The sequence below is a fragment of the Salmo salar genome, chromosome ssa03 (genome assembly GCF_905237065.1).
Source record: "Salmo salar chromosome ssa03, Ssal_v3.1, whole genome shotgun sequence".
Lineage (NCBI taxonomy): Eukaryota > Metazoa > Chordata > Actinopteri > Salmoniformes > Salmonidae > Salmo > Salmo salar.
The window spans coordinates 66,598,177-66,625,018 of NC_059444.1; the positions used below are offsets into that span (position 1 = coordinate 66,598,177).

Sequence of the window (26,842 nt, forward strand, 5' to 3'; positions counted from 1 at the left end):
GAAATAAAAACCCTTTTCTGTGGCATATGCAGACTTTTCCCCTGCCTCAAACCAGGCTGGCCATCGAATGCAGCGCTTTTGTTGGCTATATATCAAGGCCATAAGACACTTACTGGTTAGAGTTAGATATAACCATTATTTATTTTTCTTATTTTTATATTTATTTATTTGACTTGTTTCAGTCCAAATATCAATGAAGTGATTTCATTGGTTGAGACCGAAATGAGCCTTCACATGATTCACAATTGACAGTTTTGCCGCGAACATCAGTAGCTAGTTAGCTACATGCCTTTCTTTAGAGAAGGTTCAATCTCTGACTTCTCTAGCTACTTGGCTAGACTTGATCGCATTGTTTGTAATAACATTATTTAGCGGCAATTAGTTATTTAAGACAACGTTATCCTATTCATTTTGACCCATTATCTGGCAGTTTGAATAAAACTAGCAAATTATCTCTGGTGACAGTCAGCTAGCTAGCTAAGCTAAAGTTAGCTAAAGTTAGCTAGCAACCGCGGTAGGAAAGGCAAGAAGGTAGGTTACAATACATTTACTTTCGCTACATTGAAATATGATCAGTTACACAATAAATCAAACCATTCTGGTCTGCATTAATTTTCAGGGTAAAATGACGAGCGTAGACGTGATTTATGAAAATATTCACTTCAGGCACGATCCGAAATGGTCTGTTCGTGTTCGCATGGGTCACCCGGACCAGAGCGGCTTGATGATCTGCGTCGCTTGTGTCATTGAGATGATGGAAAGCAACAACGTTGTCGTATGATTTCTAACTATTGAACATGTTTTATTGACCACATATTGGTATTTCTGCTACAACAGCTAACATGACATGAGCTGCCATCAACCCTTATATGCATTTGGCTACCCCTGTGGTTCCATCATTTGTTTTACTCTGTGAGTGTCCAGGGTATCTTGAAAGTCGCAAATAAAATGTATTATTATTATAATGACATCTCTTGCCCTTCAATAGTCTGTGAGAAAGTCTGTGGCGCTGTCAGGGATCAGTAGGGTCCTGAAGAGCTGTCCTGGGGCTCTGAAGGAGCTGCTACTACAGGACCACAGGGTCTGTCTGCATTTCACAGCGTTTTTACTGGGTAAGAAAGATACACACACACACACACTCAAACAAAGCCTTGCTTTATATCTAACTTTATTTGACTCTCTGTTTTCCGTATAGGGATGCTTCACACAGTAGAGGACCCAGCCACTCTGGAGCAGGCCATACAGGGTAAGAGGAAAGCTTAAATGGCCTGATTATACACACGGCAGCTTGAGAATGCTCACTCTTTACTGACTAAATCATAGTATCTTTGTACTATTGTCTCAACTTTTACCTCATGTCACTACTTTCTATAGCATGACCAGGTTCATTGGCTCTCATCGTCTGGGTTGAAGAGAGATATGGGTTGTTGAGTGCCTCAGCAGAATTGTTAATTAGAGTGTTGCTGGTTATGGAACCCCACAGGACCACTGTGTTGAAGCACTAACAAAATCACTGTGTGCACTGCGCCAGGGTAAAGTGTGAAATGCACAATTTGTTTTCAAAACCGTGTCAATTGAGCCCCATGAATAATGCTATGATAAGTCTCTCTCTCTGTGTCTTGGTTCAGTGCTGGTTCAGCTGCTCTTGGAGTTACAGAGTGAACAGTATGCGCGCTACATCCTGGATGAGATACACACACACACACACAAGTGAGTAATATCACACATACAGGTCTATCACTGTCTCTCTGTTCCAAATTCACTCAGAAACAAAGAGCCAGGAATAAATGCCACATAGAATCTCATGCCTACCCATTGTTTTACACTAAGCTTGTCGATAGACTTGGATTTTCCACTGTTTTGGTCATCACTTTATTGGCTTTGTCTGTTAATATTAACATGTTTGTCTCAGTCCAACACTCCTTTACACCCGCAGATGACCGGGTCTACTACCACACACACACACAATCCAACATCAGTTGGGTTAAGCCAGCTTGTTTGGTAAACAGTTGAAATGTTGGCTCTGTAGTCTGTGTTGTTGTGTCACCTTGGGATACAGTGGAAAGTCTAGTGTAAGCAGCAGGTGGTAGGGCTGTCTGTAGGGTTGACTGGGGATGATAACAGCGGGCTGAGGTGTGGACAAGTCCTCTCACACTACTAGGAAGAAACTTGATTATATTAAAACGGTGGAATAAAGAAGTTGGTGCACCTGTGTTACTGGTGGGAATGGAAGGGTTGTGGACTAACTATCATTGACAGACTGACAGGAATGAAGTGATACTGTACACTAGGAATAGATTGATTTGGTTGGTATGAATTTAGACACAAAAGTGTGTGAAAATGATTGTAGAGCCTCCTCTCTGTCCCATGTCCAGCTGTGTGACCAGTCCAGTGTGAGGGGTTTCCTGCCCACCTTCACCTTCTTGGGGAAGCTGGTAGATGCTGTTCCTTCCCTGCACAGAGCCTGGCCTCCAGCCATGGTGAGACAGTATACCACACCAACACCATCTCTCACTAAGCTCACATTAAAATACTCTTCATCTCCTTTGTGCTACCTATTGAGTGTCTACATTCGTTCACCCTCAATGCGTTCTCTGCCATATTTCTTTTACCACCATTACCTGTGTAATGACCAGGTACTTGGTCGATTAGTAATTTGTATCTTAACTTAGGTCAGGTGGTGCTGGCATATTATTGAGAGGTTTTAGCCTGTTTGGTGGTGACCTGTGTGTGTTATTGTGAATTTGTGTAACGCCCTGGCCATAGAGAGGGGTTTTTTGTTCTTTATTTTGGTTAGGCCAGGGTGTTACATTGGGTGGGCGTTCTATGTTCTGTTTCTATGTGTTTGTATTTCTTTGTTTTGGGCCGTGTGTGGCTCCCAAATCAGGCACAGCTGAAGTTCGTTGCTGTTGATTGGGAGTCACACATAAGTGCATGTTTTTCCGTTGGGGTTTTGTGGGTAATTGTTTCTGTTCGTGTTACTGTGTTTAACGTGACAGGACTGTTTTGGTTGTCTGTTTATTGTTTTGTATTGTATAGTGTCCGTTTTCTCAATTAAATATGACAAACACTAACTCCGCTGCGTTTTGGTCCGCTCTCTCTAAAGGCAACCGTTACAATTTGCGTGTACTGGTTTTATAGTTTGGCCGTGGAAACCTCTTTATCAAAGCTCAGGATCTGCACGTTATTTTACACACGCATGTTTTCTACATAGCTGCTGCTCACACTCCACCTCCCTTCACGTTTCTCTCTGTACTCACCCTATGAAACAAGATGTAGCCGATCTCGCTGCCTCATGTTTTTGAATAGCTGAAATAAAAACCACGCAGCTGCACTAGCAGGGCGCAGTCCCCACACATCGCATTGGAGCAGTCTGCGTTTTGTGTGATGTAGGCTAATCTTTATAGTTCAAATCAAAGTTTATTTGTCACGTGTGCCGAATACAACAGGTGTAGACCTTACAGTGAAATAATTACTTACAGGCTCTAACCAACAGTGCAAAAAAGGTATTAGGTTAACAATAGGTAAGTAAAGAAATAAAAACAACAGTGAAAAATAACAGTAGCGAGGCTATATACTAGAGGTCGACCGATTAATCGGAATGGCCGATTAATTAGGGCCGATTTCAAGTTTTCATAACAATCGCAAATCAGTATTTTTGGACGCCGATTTGGCCGATATTTTTATTTTTTAACCTTTATATAACGAGGCAAGTCAGTTAAGAACACATTCTTATTTTCAATGACGGCCTAGGAACAGTGGGTTAACTGCCTTGTTCAGGGGCAGAACGACAGATTTTTACCTTGTCAGCTCGGGGATTCAATCTTGCAACCTTACGGTTAACTAGTCCAACGCTCTAACCACCTGCTTTACATTGCACTCCACGAGGAGCCTGCCTGTTACGCGAATGCAGTAAGAAGCCAAGGTAAGTTGCTAGCTAGCGTTAAACTTATCTTTATAAAAAACAATCAATCAATCAAACACTAGTTAACTACACATGGTTGATGATATTACTAGTTTATCTAGCCTGTCCTGCGTTGCATATAATCGCTTAGGTACACGTTGCTCCAACCATAAACATCAATGCCTTTATTAAAATCAATACACAAGTATATATTTTTAAACCTGCATATTTAGTTAATATTGCCTTCAAACATGATTTCTTTTAACTAGGGAAAATGTGTCACTTCTCTTGCAAACAGAGTCAGGGTATATGCAGCAGTTTGGGCCGCCTGGCTCGTTGCGAACTGTGAAGACTATTTCTTCCTAACAAATACAGCCGACTTCGCCAAACGGGTGATGATTTAACAAAAGCGCATTTGCGAAAAAAGCACAATCGTTGCACGACTGTACCTAACCATAAACATCAATGCCTTTCTTAAAATCAATACACAGAAGTATATATTTTTAAACCTGCATATTTAGCTAAAAGAAATCCAGGTTAGCAGGCAATATTAACCAGGTGAAATTGTCATTTTGCGTTCATTGCACGCAGTCAGGGTATATGCAACAGTTTGGGCCGCCCGCCTGGTAATTATGACATAACGTTGAAGGTTTAGACTTAGGGATGCCACCTGTTAGATAAAATACGGAACGGTTCAGTATTTCACTGACAGGAAAAACGTGTTGTTTTCGACATGATAGTTTCCGGATTCAACCATATTAATGACCTAAGGCTCGTATTTCTGTGTGTTATTATGTTATAATTAAGTCTATGATTTGATAGAGCAGTCTGACTGAGCGGTGGTAGGCAGCAGCAGGCTCATAAGCATTCATTCAAACAGCACTTTCGTGCGTTTTGCCAAAAACCCCGGTACCAATTAATCGGCCGATTTATTTATTATTTTTAATTTGTAATAATGACAATTACAACAACAATGAATGAACACTTATTTTTACTTAATATAATACATAAATAAAATCAATTTAGCCTCAAATAAATAATGAAACATGTTCAATTTGGGTTAAATAATGCAAAAACAAAGTGTTGGAGAAGAAAGTAAAAGTGCAATATGTGCCATGTAAGAAAGCTAACGTTTTAAGTTCCTTGCTCAGAACATGGGAACATATGAAAGCTGGTGGTTCCTTTTAACATGAGTCTACAATATTCCCAGGTAAGAAGTTTTAGGTTGTAGTTATTATAGGAATTATAGGACTATTTCTCTCTATACGATTTGTATTTCATATACCTTTGACTATTGGATGTTCTTATAGGCACTTTAGTATTGCCAGTGTAACAGTATAGCTTCCGTCCCTCTCCTCGCTCCTACCTGGGCTCGAACCAGGAACACATCGACAACAGCCACCCTCGAAGCAGCGTTACCCATGGAGAGCAAGGGGAACAACTACTCCAAGTCTCAGAGCGAGTGACGTTTGAAACGCTATTAGCACGCACCCGCTAACTAGCTAGCCATTTCACATCGGTTACACCAGCCTAATCTTGGGAGTTGACAGGCTTGAAGTCATAAACAGCGCAATGCATTGCGAAGAGCTGCTGGCAAACGCACGAAAGTGCTGTATGAATGAAAGCTTACGAGCCTGCTGGTGCCTACCATCGCTCAGTCAGACTGCTCTATCAAATCATAGACTTAATTATAACATAATAACACACAGAAATACGAGCCTTAGGTCATTAATATGGTCGAATCCGGAAACTATCATCTTGAAAACAAAACGTTTTTTTTTCTTTCAGTGAAATACGGAACCGGTCCATAATTTATTTAACGGGTCCCTAAGTCTAAATATTCCTCTTACATTGCAGAACCTTCAATGGTATGTCATAATTACGTAAAATTCTGGGAAATTAGTTCGCAACGAGCCAGGCAGTGAACGCAAGAGCAGTGACACAATTTCATGTTATCAGGCAATATTAATTAAATATGCAGGTTTAAAAATATATACTTGTGTATTGATTTTAAAGAAAGGCATTGATGTTTATGGTTAGGTACATTGGTGCAACGACAGTGCTTTTTTCGCAAATGCGTGTAACGGTTGTCGTCTGGAATGGAGGACCAAAACACAGCAGGAATGTGGATGCTCATCTTGTATTTTATTTTAAACCAAGAAAACACCAAAATAACAAAATGAAGAACGAACGATCAACAAAACAGTCTTGTCAGGCTCACACACGCAAAACAAGAAACAATCTCCCACAAACACTAAACCAAACAATTACCCATATATAGGACTCTCAATCAGAGGCAACGAGAAAGCACCTGCCTCCAATTGAGAGTCCAACCCCCCATTAACCTACACATAGAAATATACCAACCCAGAAAGAACATAGAAGTACAAAACATAGAACATAAACCAAAACCCGGAAATAATAAATCAAACACCCTACTAAATAAACCACCATCCCGAACCACATAAAACAAATACCCTCTGCCACGTCCTGACCAAACTACAATAACAAATAACCCTTATACTGGTCAGGACGTGACAATGCGCTTGTTAAATCATCACCCGTTTGTCGTAGTAGGCTATGATTCGATGAGAAATTAACAGGCACCGCAGTTAACTAGTGATTATGTTAAGATTGATCATTTTTTATAAGATAAGTTTAATGCTAGCTAGCATTTTACCTTGGCTTCTTGCTGCCCTCGCGTAACAGGTAGTCAGCCTGCCATGCAGGCTCCTCGTGGAGTGCAATGTAAGGCAGGTGGTTAGAGCGTTGGACTAGTAACCAGAAGGTTGCAAAAACGAATCCCCAAATCCCCCCTGAACAAGGCAGTTAACCCCCGTTCCTAGGCCGTCATTGAAAATAAGAATGTGTTCTTAATCTGACTTGCCTAGTTAAATAAAGGTGTAAAAAAAACAAATTAGGCAAATTGGTGGCCAAAAATACCGATTACAGATTGTTATGAAAACTTGAAATCGGCCCTAATTAATCGGCCATTCCGATGAATCGGTCGATCTCTAGTTTTTCTCACCCATCGCCCTTATGTTCTGTCTGTTTCTGCCTTAAGTGTGTTTATGTGTCTATCTCATTTCCTCTCCCCCCACCTCCCTTTTTTCATTCTCTTCCTCTCTCCCCTCCTCGCTCCCCCTCTCTCTCGCTCCTGTGCCCCTGATTGGAGCGGTTGTGCTCCACGCTGCTCTACCCAGACGAGGGTCTGAAGGCCTCAGTCAGGGAGCTGCCCAATCCCTCCCCCCCAGAGACAGGGTGTGGTGTGTGTGCTGCTGATGCAGACCCTGGCCCACGCTTGCTCCTCTCAGCTCACCATCAACTGCCTGGGTGAGAACCATCATATTTAGGGGGGCGGTGCGTATTACCATATAATAAGCGGTAGTATCATATGTGCATGTAACCTAACATTTAGTATGAATCAGTGAATATGGAAGTGTGTTTTCTGTTTGTGCGTCAGGCTTCCTGAAGCAGCTGCTGAAGCTGGGTCAGCTGGTGTCTCTGCTGATGAACAGCCCCTGTGAGCAGATCCGGTCTGATCTGGATCAGAGCCTGGACCAGGACCAAGAGGCCCAGTCCAGCACACAGCTCTCCCTGGAGCGCTGCCCACTGCCACTCATACTCAAAAAGGTTTTCACCAATCTACCACCATTTTTTTGTTAAAATGTGAGAGCTTCTACTGTCTCTACTGCTGCCATCTTTGACTGATTGCATTGAGTGTCTATAAAACGGCAGTGTTTGAAGACATTGTCATGACGACTAGTGTGTGTGTGTGTGTGTGTGTGTGTGTCTCTGGTACGCAGTCTGAAGGAGGCCCTGAGGCTGACTAACGTGGAGGTGCAGAGACAGGGCCTGCTGCTGCTCACAGAGATACTGGAGAGGTGAGGCATCAGGTCTGTCTACCTCATACATAACAGCAGAGAGGTGAGGCATCAGGTCTGTCTACCTCGTACATAACAGCAGAGAGGTGAGGCATCAGGTCTGTCTACCTCATACATAACAGCTGGTCTATTTGACATTTTGTGAATGTATCGCAAGTTGTCCTTTACGTTCAGTGAAAGTGACAAGACTGATCTCAGTGCTGACCAAGCACAGAGAAAGGTGTGAGAGAGAGGGGTAATTTGACCTCAGCATCTCGTATTTTTAAATGTATTTTTATTTACAGTTTTTTACAATCGCTAGGACCCATTTCTCAATACTTAGGTCAGTTTTTCAGAACTCTTCACACAATGAGTACAACAGCAGTCTATGTGGGCTAAACTGTGGATCATTTATCATTGCTTCGGCACAAAATGCATTCAATGACTACATCTTTCAATTTTCATTAACTCTTTTCTCACTCAGACACAACCACCACCAAAACTCTATGTACCTACAGGCCAATTTGCACATGTTTACATACTCTTTTCAAAACAGTTAAACTTAAGTTCAAAACCTAAAATAACACAAAATTGAATAAGACATAAATTTGCTACATTCCTACAGTAATACCCTATTGAAATATATTCCAAATCTAAAAAATGAAATACTATCAAAACAATTAGACCAACCACAGCTGATTCCCATTGTAGCTGAACACCTACCCATGTGTTAGTCTTTCAATTACATTACCATCTATACAAAAGGGGAGATCTTATGAATAATGCTGTACTGTAATGTAAACATGGACCCAGACAGAGAGAGAGAAGTGGCTGACAGAGGAAGAAGAGTGTCTGGGAGAGGGAGAGGAGTAGGTACGCGTGGTGGAAGAAGAGTGTCTGGGAGAGGGAGAGGAGTAGGTACGCGTGGTGGAAGAAGACTGGCTGGGAGAGGGAGAGGAGTAGGTACGCGTGGTTGAAGAAGACTGGCTGGGAGAGGGAGAGGAGTAGGTACGCGTGGTGGAAGAAGACTGGCTGGGAGAGGAGTAGGTACGCGTGGTGGAAGAAGACTGGCTGGGAGAGGGAGAGGAGTAGGTACGCGTGGTGGAAGAAGACTGAGAGGAAGATCAAGAGCTGTAGTCTCAGATGAGATAATTGATCATCTAATAAATCATGGTCTATCAATGAGAGAGGCTGGTCTGAGAGTGCAGCCAAATCTGCACCACTCAACATTGGCATCTATTCTGAGAAATGTCCTGCAAAACAACAGGTAAGATGTGCATTCTGCAAGGGCATCTGACTGAACTGCACATTACAGAAGTAAATTGAGCAAAGCCTCCAAACCTACTTGTGTGTAGTTGTTTTTGTATTTCTGCTTAGGACCCAACGGTTACCTCCTACAGGCAGGAGAGGTAGGATTTTCACTGCTGTGCAGGAAACTGCAATCGTTGATATGGTCATCAGAAATAATGGCATAAAACTCAGAGATTTGGGACAAGTGTTGACAGACAATGTAAGCATAACAAATATTTCTAGAGTCCTGAAACAACATCAAGTCAGGATGAAGCAGTTGTACACTGTCCCCTTTGAGAGGAACTCTGAACGAGTCAAGCAACTCAGGAACCAATATGCCCAGGTAAGATGACTATAAAATACACAACTGGTTTTGAATAAAACCAAACAGGGCAGGGGCACACAATGGCATGTTTTTAGGTATAATGTAAACTACCGTAACAGCCTAACTCTTATGTTGCCTTGTGGATTTATTTTAGAGAGTCATGGATGAGGCTGGTTTCAACTTGGCCAAAACACGGCGGCGAGGAAAGAATGGGATGGGAAAAGGAGCCACAGTGGATGTCCCGGGCCAGAGGGGTGCCAACATCACAATGTGTGCAGCAGTATCCTCTTGATGTATTTCTGTTACACAAACCACTAATTGGGCCATACAACACCGAGCGTCTCATTTCATTCCTGGGTGACCTCTATGGAAGTGTTGTGCCAGATGAGGAAAGGGTTGCAGTGAGGCCAAATCGACCAACGTTTGTAATTGTATGGGACAACGTGGCATTTCACCACTCAGAGTGGTTTGCAGCCCATCCCAGGATGATGTCACTTTTCGTCCTTCCTTACTCTCTATTCCTCAACCCCGTAGAGAAATGATTTTCCTCATGGAGGTGGAAGGTTTATGACCACCATCCACATGATCAAATGTCCCTCCTGGACGCAATGCATGCTGGATGCCTGGACATATCTGCAGAAGATTGCCAGGGATGGACCAGACATGCCAAAAGATTCTTTCCTATGTGTATTGCCCAAGATGACATAAGATGTGACGTGGATGAGAACCTGTGGCCAAATGCAGAAGACAGGGTTGACTAGTATTGCTACTGTATCTGTAGATGGTGTATATACAAATGATTGTATTTTGGAATCACTCAATGCCATAAAATGACATGTTGCATCATGTCTGATCCATTCCTGTAACATATACTGCAGTGAATTCTAAACAACAGAGAGGTCTTGTAAAGGAAACATTGTGTAATGCTACCTGTTGTTAGTGTTGCTTTGGTCGTTGTTTTATGAGTGACAATGTGTGCTTGTTGGGTGACAACCGTTGTTAGTGTTATGGAAGAACGAGTTGATTTGAGACATGTATGAAGTGTTTTGGTAGTTTTAGGGCATTTTGAACGTGACATGAACTGCTGTGCCAATCTGAAAGTTAGTTAGGAGAACTGTGTGAAGAGTTTTGAAAAAGTGACCTAAGTATTGAGAAATGGGTCCTAGCGATTGTAAAAAAAACTAACTAGGCAAGTCAGTTAGAAACGAATTGTTATTTACAATGACGGCCTACAGCCGTGGGTTGTTTCGAGGATCTTCCAGGTTCCTCTGGGCTGTCCAGCGTTGTTGTGGCAACAGCCTGCCTGACCACATCTCTAATGGTGCCATGTGGCTGACATCAGAACAACACTGTGGAGCGTTGTGACAGAGACGGGTCACAGCTGTTTATTATCTATGTGTCTCTCTCCAGGCAGCCTGCGGGGGTGCGTCTGTTCCCCAGCGCTCCAGGGTTTGTGGCCGTGGCAGAGGTGGTGCTCTCAGGAGTCTGCTCCCCTTGTCTGCCACCGCCCTCCTCAGGTACACAGACAGACAGACAGACAGACAGACAGACAGACAGACAGACAGACAGACAGACAGACAGACAGACAGACAGACAGACAGACAGACAGACAGACAGACAGACAGACAGACAGACAGACAGACAGACAGACAGACAGACAGACAGACAGGCTGTGAGCACCACAAACGTGAGCTAAAGAGACATGTTGATTTCCCTCTCTCTACTGTGTGTCTCTGTAGGGTGAAGCACCAGTCCAGCCCAGTACAGTACAAAGACCTGGAGAAGCTGGTGGAAGACATTATTGCTCGGTGCACTGAGCTGCCCTTACCTGCCTCCTCACGGTGCTGAGTGAGTCAGTCTCTGTCCACCTTTGTGTGTCAGCAAGGGGACAACTCCACTTCATTTCAGGAATCACCATTGGAAAGGTTTCTTGTCTGTGTCCCTGTTACTCTCTCTTCCAGGTGAGCCTCAGAGGAGCTGAGCCCAGCAGCCAGGCCTCGAGAGAGGGAGGGTTTCTACTCCAGGCCCTGGTCTGTTTCCATGCCGCCTGCAGGTCAGTGAGGCAAAATGCAATTGCTGCAGTCACAGATAACATTTACCACCCCCCTTATTTTCAGTGTGTTTAATGTGTGTCTGTGTGTTCCAGGTTAGTGGAGCAGTGTTCGTCTGAGCCTGGCCTGATCTGAGCCTGGCCTGATCTGAGCCTGGCCTGATCTGAGCCTGGCCTGATCTGAGCCTGGCCTGATCTGAGCCTGGCCTGATCTGAGCCTGGCCTGAAGGAGAATGGGTTCACAGCTCCATCCAAGCAGGTTCAGGGTCAGGACCCGCTCGAGTCCCTGTGTCTGCTACACTGCTGTGACACTGTTTGCATCCCCACCGTCACAGTGAGCCCTGCCCCGTGTGTGTGTGTGTAGAGGCATTGTGAGCTCACCCCCAGCGCCCAGGTGCTCCAGCACTTCTTCTCCATCCTGTCGTACCAGTTCTCCCTTCTACCCTCCCCCATGCCCCTCTTCGCTGCCAAACTGGGGGAGGCATGTTGTCCGGGGGTAGGGGGATCATTTCTTTCCATCGTTGTTTTTCTCACCCCCAGGTATAATGACCCATGTCTCTGTCCTCCCACCATACCTCCGACTCATCCCCCTCTTCCTCCATTCTTCTTCCTCTCTTCTTTCCAGCATCCTCTGGTTTCTTCAGGCTGGCTCTGGAGCACAAAGCTGTCCTCTGTGCAGGAAACAGGTAACAGGAGAACCTGAGGACACACACACAGACCACTATCACCCCCCAGACAGGTAATTGCTAATGGCGCTGTTATAGTGTGGACTTGTTATTGAGTGGACCCAGTAAAAGTGCCCAGGAACGTGAGAGTTGACACACAGAAGCTTCTTTCACGTCACTTTGTTTCAGTCTGGCCATGAAAGCTCTTCTCTCATCCGTGTATCAGTCTTGTCTGTCTGTGTGCAGAAGAAGAGGAAGCTCACAGGCCAGGCTGGCTGTGTGGTTGTGCTTGAGGTTCACTCACTGTAACTCTCCCTTTTGAGCTGTAATGAAATGCTAAGTCAGAACATTTACTGCACACAGGAGTAGGTTTGATACTATTATTAGATATATTGTATAGAAGATAACATCTACCTTTCTTAGTTGTCCCTCTCTCTCTTTCTTTCACACCCACTCGCTCTTTCTCATCTCACGGTAGAAACCCAGCTCTGAACGCAGTCTGCTGTGGTTTTCTGCAGAGGCTCAGTGTGTCTCTTCTGTCCCAACCAGACCCTGCAGCCAGCATCCTCCCACGAGGTACTGACACAACACTTTAGCCAGGAAAACACAGTAACATTAACGTTTCATGTCACAGTAAAGCACTTTGTAGCACTTAGTCTGTGGAGAAGGACTTTATTATGCAAGGTAACGTGTGGTGTGGATGTCCTGTTTGTGACTGATGCAATTCAGTAATGAACAGGTCTACTGAGAACTGGTGTCAGTGTGTCTGTCTCTCTGTCTGTCTCTCTTACTCTGTCTGTCTCTGTCTGTCTCTCTCTGTCAATTCAATTGACTTTATTGACATGGTAAGTTCATTATTACTTACATTGTCAAAGTATACATATAGAAGAAAAAAAATATATATATTTATATATAAATAAATGGTGGGACCAACAGCAATAATAGTAGTAGTGGACATGGGATTACCATTAACAACAACTACAACAACAATATTAATCAGAACAACAATACATTAAAGCAATGGTAGTAGACCAGTGTCAACATGACTGAGAAGACACATGACATGGTATGAAAGACAAAACAAAACAAGATGGGAAATATTATCCACATTACATTGCACTTTTCACTGGCTGTCCCTCAGGTTGTGGCAGGAGGACACATATTTGGCTGCCAAAACTGCACATTTTGGCTTTTCACCCAATAAATATTTGATTTTTTCTTCATCTTTTATAGTTTCAAATTCTTTGTATTGAATTATAATTTTGGGAAAGAAATATTCTCTTAGGTCTGAGTATTTGTCACAGCGTAATAGGAAATGCAGCACTGTCTCTACCTCTCCCCTGGAGCAGAGTGATCACAGCCTGTCCTCTCTGGGCTGCCAGGTTTGTCTGTGACGACCAGTCTCTATAGCCAGACTGTGCTCACTGAATCTGTACCTAGTCAGTGTTTTCCTCAGTTTTCTATCAGTCACAGTGGTCAGATAGTCTGCCACCAAGTACTGTCTGTTTAGAGGCAAATAGCATTGAAGTTTACTTAGATTTTTTGTGGTGTCTTTCCAATAGGTGATATATTTTTATTTTTGTTTTGTGATGATTTGATTGGGCCAGATTTTCTGTGTGCTGTCCTGAGGCTCTATGGGGTTGGTTTGGGTTTGTGAACTGAGCCTCAGAACCAGCTGGCTGAGGGGACTCTTCTCTGGTTTCATCTCTTGACATTGTAGAGCTGTGTGATGGAATGTTTTGGGGTCACTTGTTTTTATATGGTTGTAAAATGTTATGGCTCTTTTTTCTATTTGAATGAGGAGGGGGTATTGGCCCAATTCTGCTCTACATGCGTTATTTGGAATTTTTCTTTGCACTTGCAATACAGTCTTGTAAAACTCTGCATGCAGTATTTCAGTTGGATGTTTGTCCCATTTGGTGAATTCATTATTAGAGAGTGGACCCCAAACTTCACTGCCATATAGAGCAATTGGTTCTATAAGCGATTGGAAAATCTTGAGCCAGATTCTAATTGGAATTTCGATTTTAATGTTCCTTTTAATGGCCTAGAATGCTCTTCTTGCTTTGTCTCTCAGCTCATTCACAGCCATGTGAAAGCTACCTGTGCTGCGGATATGTAGTCCTAGATATGTGTAGTTTTTGGTGTGTTCTAATAGAACTGTGTCCAAATAGAATTTATATTTGTCATCCTGATTTCCGGACCTTTTTGGAATGTCATTATATTTGTTTTTTTTAGGTTAACGGTCAGAGCCCAGGTCTGACAGAACCTGTGAAGATGATCTAGGTGCTGCTGTAACCTCTCTTTAGTGGGAGACAGCAGCACCAGGTCATCTGCGTACAGCAGACACTTGATTTCAGTGTTGTGTAGGGTGATACCAGGTGCTGCCGATTTTTCTAATGTTTTTGCCAATTCATTAATGTAGATGATAAATAGTGTTGGACTTATTGGGCAGCCCTGTTTCACTCCCCGTCCCTGAGAGAAATCTGTTTGCTTGTTGACAATTTTAACTGCACATTTGTTTTTAGTGTACATTGATTTAATAACATCATATGTTTTCCCTCCAATACCACTTTCTATTAGTTTATAAAAAAAATACCTTCGTGCCAAATTGAATCAAATGCTTTCTTGAAATCTACAAAACACGAGTAGATTTTGCCTTTGTTTTGGTTTACTTGTTTGTCAATTAGAGTGTGGAGGGTGTAAATGTGGTCTGTTGTACGATCATTTTTTAGAAATCCAATCTGGCTTCTGCTCAGGACGTTGTTCGTCAAGGAAAAAAGCAGGGGAACAGAGAAGTTCCTGTGGCACACAACGTTTAACCTGTTGGGGGTAGGGGGCAGTATTTACACGGCTGGATAAAAAACGTACCCGATTTAATCTGGTTATTACTACTGCCCAGAAACTAGAATATGCATATAATTATTGGCTTTGGATAGAAAACACCCTAAAGTTTCTAAAACTGTTTGAATGGTGTCTGTGAGTATAACAGAACTCATATGGCAGGCAAAAACCTGAGAAGATTCTGTATAGGAAGTGCCCTCTCTGACCATTCCTTGAGCTTCTTGACTCTGTTTATTGAAGACTGAGGATCTTTGCTGTAACGTGACACTTCCTACGGCTCCCATAGGCTCTCAGAAGGCGGGAAAAAGCTGAATGATGTAATTCCAGCCACTGGCTGAAACACATTAGCGCTTTTGGCAAGTGCTCTATCAGAGGACAATGGGCTTAGGCGCGTGCACGAGTCGACCCCATGTTTTTATTTTCTTTCGTCTTTGAACCTAAACACAGATTCCCGGTCGGAATATTATCGCTTTTTTACGAGAAAAATGGTATAAAAATTGATTTTAAACAGCGGTTGACATGCTTCGAAGTACAGTAATGGAATATTTAGAACATTTTTGTCACGAAATGCGTCGTGCGCGTCACCCTTCTTTACCATTCGGATAGTGTCTTGAACGCACGAACAAAACAGAGGATATTTGAACATAACTATGGATTATTTTGAACCAAACCAACATTTGTTATTGAAGTAGAAGTCCTGGGAGTGCATTCTGACGAAGACAGCAAAGGTAATAACATTTTTCTTATAGTAAATCTGATTTTGGTGAGTGCTAAACTTGGTGGGTGTCTAAATAGCTAGCCCTGTGATGCCGGGCTATCTACTGAGAATATTGCAAAATGTGCTTTCACCAAAAAGCTATTTTAAAATCGGACATAGCGAGTGCATAGAGGAGTTCTGTATCTATAATTCTTAAAATAATTGTTATGTTTTTTGTGAACGTTTATCGTGAGTAATTTAGTAAATTCACCGGAAGTTTGCGGGGGTATGCTAGTTCTGAACGTCACATGCTAATGTAAAAAGCTGGTTTTTGATATAAATATGAACTTGATTGAACAAAACATGCATGTATTGTATAACATAATGTCCTAGGGTTGTCATCTGATGAAGATCATCAAAGGTTAGTGCTGCATTTAGCTGTGGTTTGGGTTTATGTGACATTATATGCTAGCTTGAAAAATGGGTGTCTGATTATTTCTGGCTGGGTACTCTGCTGACATAATCTAATGTTTTGCTTTCGTTGTAAAGCCTTTTTGAAATCTGACAGTGTGGTTAGATTAACGAGAGTCTTGTCTTTAAAATGGTGTAAAATAGTCATATGTTTGAGAAATTGAAGTAATAGCATTTCTAAGGTATTTGAATAACGCGCCACGGGATTCAACTGGATGTTGAGTAGGTGGGACGATTTCGTCCCGCCGTAATCAGGCAGTCCCGAAGGCACAATACAAACAAGTGGGAAAACACGCACCAACGTAGTCGCCACCCACAGGGAATAAATTGTTCACACGGAGGAGAAACCTCGACTCCACAAACAAAGCCTCGTAAGCACACGGAGGCTGTTCTGTGGGTTGGGGAGGAGGGGTGCAGCAGGCAGGGCTGGGGAAGCCTGGCTGGTTGAGCTGGGCTCCTCTGCTGTGTGAGGGCAGGTCATAGAGTGGTGATCTAGCTGCTCCTGCAGCCTGTCCTCTGTTCTCTTTCTCGCCTGCAGCCTGTCCTCCTGTCCTCTGTTCTCTTTCTCTCCTGCAGCCTGTCCTCTGTTCTCTTTCTCTCCTGCAGCCTGTCCTCCTGTCCTCTGTTCTCTTTCTCTCCTGCAGCCTGTCCTCTGTTCTCTTTCTCTCCTGCAGCCTGTCCTCCTGTCCTCTGTTCTCTTTCTCTCCTGCAGCCTGTCCTCTGTTCTCTTTCTCTCCTGCAGCCTGTCCTCCTGTCCTCTGTTCTCTTTCTCTCCTGCAGCCTGTCCTCTGTTCTCTTTCTCTCCTGCAGCCTGTCCTCCTGTCCTCTGTTCTCTTTCTCGCCTGCAGCCTGTCCTCTGTTCTCTTTCTCTCCTGCAGCCTGTCCTCCTGTCCTCTGTTCTCTTTCTCGCCTGCAGCCTGTCCTCTGTTCTCTTTCTCTCCTGCAGCCTGTCCTCCTGTCCTCTGTTCTCTTTCTCTCCTGCAGCCTGTCCTCCTGTCCTCTGTTCTCTTTCTCTCCTGCAGCCTGTCCTCTGTTCTCTTTCTCTCCTGCAGCCTGTCCTCCTGTCCTCTGTTCTCTTTCTCTCCTGCAGCCTGTCCTCTGTTCTCTTTCTCTCCTGCAGCCTGTCCTCTGTTCTCTTTCTCCTGCAGCTCCTCTCTTAGTGTGGTCAGATCGTTATTACTGCTCTGCCTGTCTTTTTGGAGCTCTCTCACCTCCTTTGTTAGATCAGCCAGCTCTCTCTTGAGTCCGTCTCTCTCTTGCTGAACCTCTTTCAGCTGTTTTGCAAGGCTACTGTCCTGCTCTGTCCGCAGCTTGGTTAGGAGCTCCTCTAAGGTCTGGTTGATGTTAACACCTTGGTTAGGAGCTCCTCTAAGGTGAGGATGTCTGGTCTCTCCCTGAGCAGGACCACCTCCCCCTCCAGTCTGGTGAACTCCTCCCTCATGGCAGCCATGATGGTGAGGAGGGCCTGAGCCTGTTCTGCACTGAGGGGTCGCTCTCCTCCTGGGGCGTGTCCTCCACTATGGTGGGAAGAGAGGTGCTGGATGTGCCTTTTTGGGTGGGGATAGTAGGGGTGAGGGTGGTGCTGGTGGAGTTTGTCTTGTGGGAGGGCGTGTCACTGGTGGTGTCCTTCTCTCTCTCCGCTCTCTCCTTAATGGTCTGAAAGTCTGTTTCAAACAGCCTAATGTTACCTGGCACCATGACAGTCCCAGTCTGTTTCAAACAGCCTAATGTTACCTGGCACCATGACAGTCCCAGTCTGTTTCAAACAGCCTAATGTTACCTGGCACCATGACAGTCCCAGTCTGTTTCATACAGCCTAATGTTACCTGGCACCATGACAGTCCCAGTCTGTTTCATACAGCCTAATGTTACCTGGCACCATGACAGTCCCAGTCTGTTTCAAACAGCCTAATGTTACCTGGCACCATGAGAGTCCCAGTCTGTTTCAAACAGCCTGATGTTACCTGGCACCATGACAGTCCCAGTCTGTTACCTGACACCATGACAGTCCCAGTCTGTTACCTGGCACCATGACAGTCCGTCTGTTTCAAACAGCCTAATGTTACCTGGCACCATGACAGTCCCAGTCTGTTTCATACAGCCTAATGTTACCTGGCACCATGACAGTCCCAGTCTGTTTCAAACAGCCTGGCACCATTACATTTACATTTACATTTAAGTCAGTTAGCAGACGCTCTTATCCAGAGCGACTTACAAATTGGTGCATTCACCTTATGATATCCAGTGGAACAACCACTTTACAATAGTGCATCTAAATCTTTTAAGGGGGGGGGGTTAGAAGGATTACTTTATCCTATCCTAGGTATTCCTTAAAGAGGTGGGGTTTCAGGTGTCTCCGGAAGGTGGTGATTGACTCCGCTGTCCTGGCGTCGTGAGGGAGCTTGTTCCACCATTGGGGTCCCAGAGCAGTGAACAGTTTTGACTGGGCTGAGCGGGAACTGTGCTTCCTCAGAGGTAGGGGGGCCAGCAGGCCAGAGGTGGATGAACGCAGTGCCCTTGTTTGGGTGTAGGGCCTGATCAGAGCCTGAAGGTATGGAGGTGCCGTTCCCTTCACAGCTCCGTAGGCAATCACCATGGTCTTGTAGCGGATGCGAGCTTCAACTGGAAGCCAGTGGAGAGAACGGAGGAGCGGGGTGACGTGAGAGAACTTGGGAAGGTTGAACACCAGACGGGCTGCGGCGTTCTGGATGAGTTGTAGGGGTTTAATGGCACAGGCAGGGAGCCCAGCCAACAGCGAGTTGCAGTAATCCAGACGGGAGATGACAAGTGCCTGGATTAGGACCTGCGCCGCTTCCTGTGTGAGGCAGGGTCGTACTCTGCGAATGTTGTAGAGCATGAACCTACAGGATCGGGTCACCGCCTTGATGTTAGTGGAGAACGACAGGGTGTTGTCCAGGATCACGCCAAGGTTCTTAGCACTCTGGGAGGAGGACACAAGGGAGTTGTCAACCGTGATGGCGAGATCATGGAACGGGCAGTCCTTCCCCGGGAGGAAGAGCAGCTCCGTCTTGCCGAAGTTCAGCTTGAGGTGGTGATCCGTCATCCACACTGATATGTCTGCCAGACATGCAGAGATGCGATTCGCCGCCTGGTTATCAGAAGGGGGAAAGGAGAAGATTAATTGTGTGTCGTCTGCATAGCAATGATAGGAGAGACCATGTGAGGATATGACAGAGCCAAGTGACTTGGTGTATAGCGAGAATAGGAGAGGGCCTAGAACAGAGCCCTGGGGGACACCAGTGGTGAGAGCGCATGGTGCGGAGACAGATTCTCGCCACGCCACCTGGTAGGAGCGACCTGTCAGGTAGGACGCAATCCAAGCGTGGGCCGCGCCGGAGATGCCCAACTCGGAGAGGGTGGAGAGGAGGATCTGATGGTTCACAGTATCAAAGGCAGCAGATAGGTCTAGAAGGATGAGAGCAGAGGAGAGAGAGTTAGCTTTAGCAGTGCGGAGAGCCTCCGTGACACAGAGAAGAGCAGTCTCAGTTGAATGCCCAGTCTTGAAACCTGACTGATTAGGATCAAGAAGGTCATTCTGAGAGAGATAGCAGGAGAGCTGGCCAAGGACGGCACGTTCAAGAGTTTTGGAGAGAAAAGAAAGAAGGGATACTGGTCTGTAGTTGTTGACATCGGAGGGATCGAGTGTAGGTTTTTTTCAGAAGGGGTGCAACTCTCGCTCTCTTGAAGACGGAAGGGACGTAGCCAGCGGTCAAGGATGAGTTGATGAGCGAGGTGAGGTAGGGGAGAAGGTCTCCGGAAATGGTCTGGAGAAGAGAGGAGGGGATAGGGTCAAGTGGGCAGGTTGTTGGGCGGCCGGCCGTCACAAGACGCGAGATTTCATCTGGAGAGAGAGGGGAGAAAGAGGTCAAAGCACAGGGTAGGGCAATGTGAGCAGGACCAGCGGTGTCGTTTGACTTAGCAAACGAGGATCGGATATCGTCAACCTTCTTTTCAAAATGGTTGACGAAGTCATCCGCAGAGAGGGAGGAGGGGGGGGGGGAGGGGGAGGAGGATTCAGGAGGGAGGAGAAGGTAGCAAAGAGCTTCCTAGGGTTAGAGGCAGATGCTTGGAATTTAGAGTGGTAGAAAGTGGTTTAGCAGCAGAGACAGAAGAGGAGAATGTAGAGAGGAGGGAGTGAAAGGATGCCAGGTCCGCAGGGAGGCGAGTTTTCCTCCATTTCCGCTCGGCTGCCCGGAGCCCTGTTCTGTACCATGACAGTCCCAGTCTGTTTCATACAGCCTAATGTTACCTGGCACCATGACAGTCCCAGTCTGTTTCATACAGCCTAATGTTACCTGGCACCATGACAGTCCCAGTCTGTTTCATACAGCCTAATGTTACCTGGCACCATGACAGTCCCAGTCTCTTTCAAACAGCCTAATGTTACCTGGCACCATGACAGTCCCAGTCTCTTTCAAACAGCCTAATGTTACCTGGCACCATGACAGTCCCAGTCTGTTACCTGGCACCATGACAGTCCCAGTCTGTTTCAAACAGCCTAATGTTACCTGGCACCATGACAGTCCCAGTCTCTTTCAAACAGCCTAATGTTACCTGGCACCATGACAGTCCCAGTCTCTTTCAAACAGCCTAATGTTACCTGGCACCATGACAGTCCCAGTCTCTTTCAAACAGCCTAATGTTACCTGGCACCATGACAGTCCCAGTCTCGTTACCTGGCACCATGACAGTCCCAGTCTGTTACCTGGCACCATGACAGTCCCAGTCTGTTTCAAACAGCCTAATGTTATCTGGCACCATGACAGTCCCAGTCCCAGAGGTTGATTGTTATCATGGTGTTTTCAGGGTCGTCTGTCTCTTTGATTTTCAGCTTCCACCCATTACAGATTCCCTCTTTCTTTATGGATGGGTAGTGAGAGCAGACTGCTGAGCGCCATGCATTTGGCTGGTCAGTGAGGAAGATGAGATTACTCACATCACCATTTTATAGAGGTCTGCGAAAAGGGTTTCTGGCCTCCCCTTTAGTAGTGTCTGTTTAAAAGCTTTCCTCGTTGTGTCATTTTTGTCTTCTGGAGGGTAGAGAATGGATTCGGCGCTGAGGGGGAGTGGGGACATGGTACCTGTGGGCTCTGCTACTACAGCTGCTGCTGCTGTGTTCCGCTGCCCTGTTGTCATAGCAACCGGTTTGTTTGTCTGCTGCTGTTGCTAGCTAGCGCTAATTTAGTTCAAAAACCAGCAAAAAGAGTGACAAATCTTCACACCAAAAAACAGAAGATATGTTTAAAGTTAGTCCGTGCTCCTTTTTGGTTTACTCACTCAGTTTGGTCGTTTGATGTAATTGTATTAACTCCCCTTGCTAGGTTTGTTCTAGCTCGTTTCTTCTGGCTAGCTTGTTAGTCTGTTGGCTAGGTCTTTGTTGTGTAGCTAGCTAGCTAGCTAGAGTCAAAACTTCTTAACTTGAGGCGCAAAGTTACTTTTTCTATTCTGAATGAATAGAGTTGTTGTTCATCACTTCTTGTCTGGAATCCTTTTTCGATTAGTGTTTATCTCATTCTAAAAACAAAAAAATATGAATATATCAGGAGCTCATGTTGAGCATAACTCTCTCTCTCTCTGTCGCTCTCTCTCTCGCCCTCTCTCTCTTTCTCCCTCTCTCCCTTCCTCTGTCTCTCTCGCCCTCTCTCTCTTTCTCCCTCTCTCCCTTCCTCTGTCTCTCTCGCCCTCTCTCTCTCTCTTCTGTCCTCTCTCACCTCTCTTTCTCCCTCTCTCCATTCCTGTCTCTCTCTCACCTCTGTCTCTCTCTCTCTCTCTCTCTATCACCTCTCTCCTCTCTCGCTCTCTCTTCTCGCTATCACCTCTCTCTTTCTCCCTCTATCCCTTCCTCTGTCTCTCTCTCTCACCTCTCTCTCTCTCTGTCTCTCTCTCTCTGTCTTTCTCTCTGTCTCTGTCTCTCTCTCTGTCTCTCTCTCTCTCTGAGTGTCTCTCTGTCTTTCTATTTCTCTCTGTCTCTGTCTCTCTCTCTCTCTGTTCCCCAGACTGTGAGGAGATAGAGGCTGTGTTGAGGTCCAGCCTGCCCTCTCTGTGTTGTCGTGTGTGTGAGTGGCCCTCTCTGCTGTGAGTCCCCAGGGCCTCAATGTGACCCTGCTGGCCCCAGGGCCACTCAGTACTGTCTGCTCACATTGCTGCACCTGGCCCTGCAGCATGGAGACAGGTACTTGGGGACATGTAGACACTGGCACAGTTGTATGGTTATTAACGACACAGCATTGCTTTGAAAGATGTCTGTTTACTGCGGCCAGTGATTTACATAGCATGGGAGGGTTATGTATGTGAGTGTGTGTGTGTATACACTGAGTGTACAAAACATGAACAACACCTGCTCTTTCCATGACATACTGACCAGGTGAATCCAGGTGAAAGCTATGATCCCTTATTGATGTCACTTGTTAAATCCACTTCAATCAGTGTAGATGAAGGGGAGGGGACAGGTTAAAGAAGGATTTTTAAGCCTTGAGGCATGGATTGTGTATGTGTGCCAGTCAGAGGTTCAAGGGCCAAGACAAAAGATTTAAGTGCCTTTGAATGGGGTATGGTAGTAGGTGCCAGGCGCCCTGGTTTGAATGTGTCAAGAACTGCAACGCTGCTGGGTTTTTCACATTCAACAGTTTCCCGTGTTTGTCAAGGATAGTCCACCACCCAAAGGACATCCAGCCAACTTGACACAACTGTGGGAAGCATTGGTGTCAACATGGGCCAGCATCCCTGTGGAACGCTTTTGACACCTTGTAGAGTCCATGCCCTGACTAATGGAAGCTGTTCTGAAAAAAGGGCGCAACCCAATATTAGGAAGGTGTTCATAATGTTTTGTACACTCTGTGTGTGTGTGTGTGTGTGTGTGTGTGTGTGTGTGTGTGTGTAGCATCATAAAACTTTGTGTGTGTGTACCAGGCTGCTCCCTGACTCCACGGTGTTCTCCTGTGTGGTGACTCTGCTGTGCTCGGTGCAGGAGTAGGGAGACTCTGCCCTGCCTCCCTGTGTGCTCAGGTCTGCCCTCTACCTGCTGTCTGTCACACAGGACAAGAGCCCTGACCTGGACTGGGTAAGTCAACTCATTTCAATACCATGATAATAGTGGGCTGCTGGCACTCTAACAACATGTAATAAATTGCAGAAGGGTTGTTCATTCCTTGGAGAATTTAACTGAAGTTATGTAGTTATAGTCAATGAAATAGAATCCCACTTTGGTGCAAAAGGCTCCAACTAACACTCTTCATTCTTGGAACTCGGTTATGGAGTTACATCAACGATATATACCTTTCTTTTTGAAAGCTGGGTATTAATGATAGCGAAAGAGAGAGAGTTTTCCCTTTTATGTCCACAACAGTGCTAACACAACTCTAGTCCTTCCCTTTGACGCGTACGATCACGTATTTGTGATTGTTGATGGTTGGTCCCTGCAGCGTATGATCTCAAATATGTGACTGGAACAGTAGCAACAGAACGTATGACGCAACAAACACGTCTAAACAGCATTGTTGTCTGAACAGCATCTATATATTTTATGGTACTGATGGAAAATAAACGTCTTAAACTTTATTCCTCAATTTGACCTTTTATTGTAAAAGATAAATGCGAACTTCGTCTTCCAAGTATCACACGGAACACATCCACAGCCAAACTCATTCCATAAACCAGTCTAAATAACAGGTTGTGCTGATGTACTACATCTCTGGTGAGCACGAGAGACTAATGTAATGTTGTTTAGAAAAGAAATGCGTGTCAACAAAGCTAACAGCAGCTAAATTCTTTATGATGGCAGCCATGTTTTATGTTTGACTTGGCAAAAACTCTCTAATCCCAGAATGCCATTCACTATAAGACGCAAATAAACAAAGTCAAAGATGACTGCGCTCATTGCCAGAAAAATATGAACTTAGTTTAGCCACTTTTCAGCATATTACAAATCGTCAATGTACTTGTTACAGTATATACAAGAATCGGAGCACATGACTTGACAAGCCGTTTACCGTTTTTGACAAATCACAAAGTAAATAAAATGTTTTCACCTCACAGATCATCACACCAAATACAAGACTACTGCCTAGCCTAACCATAGCGAGAAAGCTAAACAGGGATGAAACAATTTTAGGGGGGTTTGTGGGGGGGGGGTAATTTCATTTATGGGGGTTTTTCAAGTTCATTGGGGAAAGGTATTGTGGGGGGATATGATGCAGGAAATATTACTATGTGTAAGGACTGACCCTGGAGTCGAGAAGCAGGTACGGGGAGTCAAACATTTAATGAGTAACAGACAAGGCACAAGACAGAAACAGCTTCAGCACACGGGTAACAAAACAACATACAAATGTTAATGAGGAAGGGGGGAACAGAGCTGGAGGACAGACAGATATAGGGAAGGAAATAACAGGGGATTGAGTCCAGGTGAGTCCAAATGATCGCTGATGCGTGTGATGAGGGAAGCAGGTGTCCGTAATGATGGTGGCAGGAGTGCGTAATGCTGGGAAGACCAGCGCCCTCGAGCGCCAGGGGGAAGAGCGGGAGCAGGCGTGACAGTACCCGGCGTCCCACTTGGGCGAGCCTCATAGGCCGGCCAAGGCACGGGCACTGTACAAGCCGGCTGGGTGTAAAAATCTTGATGAACCGGTAGAGGTGTGGGAGCCTGGCGAGCCGGCTGAGGCATAGGAGCCTGATGATCCGGCTGAGGCGTGAAAGCCTGCTGATCCCGCCGGAACATGGGAGCCTGATGAGCCGGCTGAAGCGTTGACGCCTGGCGATCCGGCTGAGGCCTGACATGGGATGGGAGCCTGCCGAGCCAACCGGGGCAAGGAAACCTCTCGAGCCAGCTAGGGCGGGGTAGCCCAACGAGCTGGCTTAGGCACCCCCGGTTCCATCGGCAGCAGCCCCTGGACCCAACGTCACCACCAACCGAAACGACAGCACTCCCCGACGCTTCGTTTGATGGCTTCCGCATTCTTTAAGGACTGACGCTGGAGTCGAGAAGCAGGTACGGGGAGTCAAACATTTAATGAGTAACAGACAAGGCACAAGACAGAAACAGCTTCAGCACACGGGTAACAAAACAACATACGAACGTTAATGAGGAAGGGGGGAACAGAGCTGGAGGACAGACAGATATAGGGAAGGAAATAACAGGTGATTGAGTCGAAATGATCGCTGATGCGTGTGACGAGGGAAGCAGGTGTGCGTAATGATGGTGGCGGGAGTGCGTAATGCTGGGGTGCCCGGCGCCAGGGGGGAAGTTTATACTAAACAAAAATAAAACCCCTGGAAAGGGGGGTCTGAGCTGGAAACCATGAGGTACCAAAGTTACAATCTGATGTCGCATTCAAAACGACTGGGAACTGGGAGATCTCCGACTTGTGTGTTCAAGACAACTGGAAACTCTAGAAAAAACGAGCTCCGACTGGGAAAAATTGTTTTGAACAGTCATCCAACTCGGAATTCCAACTTGGGAACTCATGCCTCTTTCCAGAGCTCCGACCTGAAGATCATTGACGTCGTGATTTTACAGTTGTCTTGAAACCAACATAATTCATTTGAGTGAACTATCCCTTGGTATAACATCTTTGGTCTGACAGAAGCTTACATGACAACCAGAATGCATTGTATGATGTCAACAAACATGGCGCCACACATAGCTGGCAAATAGCTTAGCATCAGCACATCATAATCAGTACTACATTCAAAAAAGTATTTTACACACGTGTGTCCAGTACAATTTATGCAAGAATCGGAATGCATGATTTGTCACCAGTACTTGAAAACATGAATAAAACAGTAAATACATTATGATCCATGCATACATATGGTGTGCTACAGCAGAAACAACAAGATATACAGAAAATAAGCCACTTACTTTGATAGGAACGCACACGTGTCCAATTTGTAAGGAAAACAATCATGAAGGCAATGCGGGCGCCAGCCAGAAAATGTGCTGGGGGAAAACGTATGTGCAAGGCTTGTTCTGACTAGAGATGCGCAATGTCTTCATACTTGATCTGGGGAAACACTAGGGAAGTGCTTGGGCTCTCGTTGAAGAGAGAAGTTTGTCCGCTTAGTAAAGCCTAAAAACATAAATTGTTCGCAGCAGTGATATGGGCTAGTTCTTATGCAAATTAACGAGGAGGCGGAACACACCTCAATTCAAACTGTTGTTAGAAAATAATTTGAAAATGACAAGTTGAAACAGCCTATATATAATATTAGCAGGCAGAGTGCCTTGGTTTGAGGGCAGCGCGGGTAACTGTCCTGTTGCATGGAACAGTGAGAGCATTCTGACATCACGAACATGAAAAAACTCACACAGGGGCGACGGTTAAAGATATTTGGAACTCACACGGGAATTAAGGACATGGCTCTGCAAGTCTCCATTATTCCTCAACACCTTATTGGTAAATGAAGTGGTTGATGAATGTACAAAGCCATAACTCCTCTGTTTCTTGTTAGTCAAGTCACAACAAATGACTTTAAGCATCAAAGTTGTGCACCTGTAAGACTTCCTTCTCATTCTTTAGTCCTCTGTCGTTGTCCCCCCCTCTCTTGTCCAGCCTCCTCTAAACTGCATCAGCAAGGCCCTGTCCTCCAGCCCCAGTTTCGCCTCCCTCTACATCCACCACCCTCCACTCCTACACTTCCTCTTCTGCTACCCAGAGCTGGCCGAGCACTTTGGGCCCCGGGTCCTGGAGCTGTGGTTGTCCCACCGTGCTGAG

The 26,842-nt window shown here is 45.3% G+C and overlaps 1 long non-coding RNA gene across 11 annotated transcripts; it reads left to right on the forward strand.

Annotated features, from left to right (window-relative positions):
- The first annotated feature begins 257 nt into the window (after nucleotides 1-257).
- On the forward strand, nucleotides 258-26,792 carry LOC106601216 (uncharacterized). 11 transcript variants are annotated; one of them, XR_006769205.1, is made up of 15 exons: nucleotides 258-531; nucleotides 667-1,112; nucleotides 1,196-1,710; nucleotides 2,376-2,480; nucleotides 6,969-7,237; nucleotides 7,368-7,537; nucleotides 7,711-7,788; nucleotides 10,793-10,899; nucleotides 11,122-11,435; nucleotides 11,529-11,928; nucleotides 12,058-12,118; nucleotides 12,576-12,673; nucleotides 22,127-22,302; nucleotides 23,098-23,190; nucleotides 26,681-26,792. It is a non-coding gene; the product is annotated as an uncharacterized lncRNA (long non-coding RNA). The 11 variants fall into 11 exon arrangements; XR_006769202.1 differs by lacking the exon at nucleotides 26,681-26,792 and having other exon boundaries at nucleotides 11,122-11,230; nucleotides 11,344-11,435; nucleotides 23,040-23,184; XR_006769203.1 differs by lacking the exon at nucleotides 26,681-26,792 and having other exon boundaries at nucleotides 1,196-1,532; nucleotides 1,629-1,710; nucleotides 23,040-23,184.
- Nucleotides 26,793-26,842: the final 50 nt, after the last annotated feature.